The sequence below is a fragment of the Cervus canadensis genome, chromosome 26, assembly GCF_019320065.1.
Source record: "Cervus canadensis isolate Bull #8, Minnesota chromosome 26, ASM1932006v1, whole genome shotgun sequence".
Taxonomy (NCBI): Eukaryota; Metazoa; Chordata; class Mammalia; order Artiodactyla; family Cervidae; genus Cervus; species Cervus canadensis.
In genome coordinates, this window is record NC_057411.1 from 48,137,767 (window position 1) to 48,140,624 (window position 2,858).

Below are 2,858 nucleotides of genomic sequence, written 5' to 3' on the forward strand. Positions count from 1 at the left end.
GCAATCTAAAGAGTTAATCAAGGTCTAATGCAAAAAAAGAGAGAGATTTGTACTAGGTTTGGCAGGCTCTAGGCCACTGACTTTTTCAGTGAATTGTGTCAGTTGAGCTTGTTATCCAAAAACAACTAATGGTATGTATAGTGACTATTTCAAGAGTCACTGGGAAGGTTAAATTTAGGAGACAGCTTGGCATTGCTGTAAGGAGCTCAGATTCAAGATCCAGACTGGTTGGGTTCAAACTCCACCTCTGCTGCCTAAAAGCTCCATGGCTGCAGACAAGTAATTTATCCTGCCCATACCACTGGCTCCTTATCTGACACAGGGTAAAAGGAAAGATTCTGTGCTCGATACTACACTTGATCTTAGCCAAAAGGCCGAGAAGGGATTCTGAAAGAGATGGGAATACCAGACCACCTGACCTGCCTCTTGACAAACCTGTATGCAGGTCAGAAATCAACAGTTAGAACTGGACATGGAACAACAGATTGGTTCCAAACAGGACAAGGAGTACATCAAGGCTGTATATTGTCACCCTGCTTATTTAACTTATATGCAGAGTACATCATGAGAAACGCTGGGCTGGAAGAAGCACAAGCTGGAGTCAAGATTGTTGGGAGAAATATCAATAACCTCAGATATGCAGATGACACCACTCTTATGGCAGAAAGTGAAGAAGAACTAAAAAGCCTCTTGATGAAAGTGAAAGAGAAGAGTGGAAAAAGTTGGCTTAAAGCTTAACATTCAGAAAACTAAGATCATGGCATCCGGTCCCAACACTTCATGGCAAATAGATGGGGAGACAGTGGAAACAGTGTCAGACTTTATTTTTCTGGGCTCCAAAATCACTGCAGATGGTGACTGCAGCCATGAAATTAAAAGACGCTTACTCCTTGGAAGGAAAGTTATGACCAACCTAGACAGCATATTAAAAAGCAGAGACATTACTTTGTCAACAAAGGTCTGTCTAGTCAAGGCTATGGTTTTTCCAGTGGTCATGTATGGATGTGAGAGTTGGACTATAAAGAAAGCTGAGTGCCAAAGAATTGATGCTTTTGAACCGTGGTGTTGGAGAAGACTCTTGAGTCCCTTGGACTGCAAGGAGATCCAACCAGTTCATCCTAAAGGAAACCAGCCCTGGGTGTTCATTGGAAGGACTGATGCTGAAGCTGAAACTCCGATACTTTGGCCACCTCATGCGAAGAGCTGACTCATTGGAAAAGACCCTGATGCTGGGAGGGATTGGGGGTAGGAGGAGAAGGGGACGACAGAGGATGAGATGGCTGGATGACATCACCAACTCAATGGACATGAGTTTAAGTAAACTCCGGAAGTTTGTGATGGACAGGGAGGCCTGGCGTGCTGTGATTCATGGGGTTGCAAAGAGTCGGACATGACTGAGGGACTAAACTGAACTGAACCGAACTGTGCTAGAAGGTTGTCTTGATGATTGTATTGTTTAATGTACATACAGCATTCAGCAAGGTGTGTGACATATAGTTAGTGCTTATGTCACTGGTAGTTACCATTATGTGAAAGCACTTAAAAAGCCAAAACTGAAGGGGAGCAGGGTCCTGTGGGCTCCAGGGTACGGAGGTCTTTCTGTCCCCCTTTCCTTGTAGGCTGGACCCTACCTCCATAACCTCCTCTGAGTTCTAAAGGGCTAATCCAAAGAGAGGCAGCCAGGAAACCACCAGAGGCAGAGGCTTATCAAGTTTAGGAGACTACCTAGGACCCTGCACACCCCATCTTGTCAGCAACCCCATCCTTTAGAAACTGCAGATAAAGAATACAAGACTGTTAACCGCCTTGATCTTTGTCACATACCCCTGCCTAACTATATAACCTCTTCCTATTCACCAGGAAAGGGGGCACAGTTCTTGATGTGCTAGCCTTCCCCTTCGCCTGGCGAAGTAATAAAACCACTCTTTCTTTCCCCTCCATAAGTTGTCCCTGTATTCGTGTTTGGCATTGGTGCACAGAGAGCCAAGATTTTGGCAAGAAAACTGTCCTCCAAAGACACTGATGCATGTTAAATGAGCCTTATGCACAAGCTTTCTGTACATTTCTAAACAAGAACCTAGAAGGTTGCTTTTAGAACACTTCAAGTACGCCCTGCTGAAGATACCAAGTCAAGGTCCCCATTCTGCTTTCTGTCACCCTAAGCAGCAGACAGGATGACCACTTCCTGAGGATGGTGGGGATGACTAGAATCATGTGTTATAATTGAATGGCATTTTCCAGCAAAAATGGAGCTCTGGAGACTTCCCTGGCAGTCTAGTTGTTAAGACTTCACCTTCCAATGCTGGGGGTACAGGTTCACTCCCTGGTTAGGAAGCTAAGATCCCACGTGCTTTGGGGCCAAAAAACCAAAACATAAAACAGAAGCAATTCTCTAGGGGATCTTCCCAACCCAGGGATCTAACTCGAGTCTCTTGCATCTCCTGCATCGCAGCCAGATTCTTTACCTGCTGAGTCATTGTGGAAGCCCGTGCAATGCTGCTACATAGTATAAAACATTCAGTAGTGATATAGATTTGTTTAGATCAGACTGTCACACACCCATCTCATCCCCACCTTTGGGTCTTGCCATGGTAAATGCAGTTGTAGCAAAAATAGAGTTTTACACTTTGATGAAAATTAAGTGGTATGCAGACTATAGCCAGCCAGGCTTCTCTGTCCGTGGAATTCTCCAGGCAAGAATACTGAAGTAGGTAGCCGTTCCCTTCTCTAGGGAATCTTCCCCACCCAGGGATTGAACCTGGGTTTCCTGCTTTGCAGGTGTATTCTTTCCTCTCTGAGCCACCAGGGAAGCCCTCATACATGCTAGCAGCAGACCAGCTGAGGGGCTCTATCTTAAT

At 45.2% G+C, this 2,858-nt stretch overlaps 1 pseudogene; it reads right to left on the reverse strand.

Moving 5' to 3' along the window:
• Window positions 1-318: 318 nt before the first annotated feature.
• Window positions 319-386, reverse strand: LOC122428520 (annotated as a pseudogene).
• Between the last annotated feature and the right edge of the window lie 2,472 nt (window positions 387-2,858).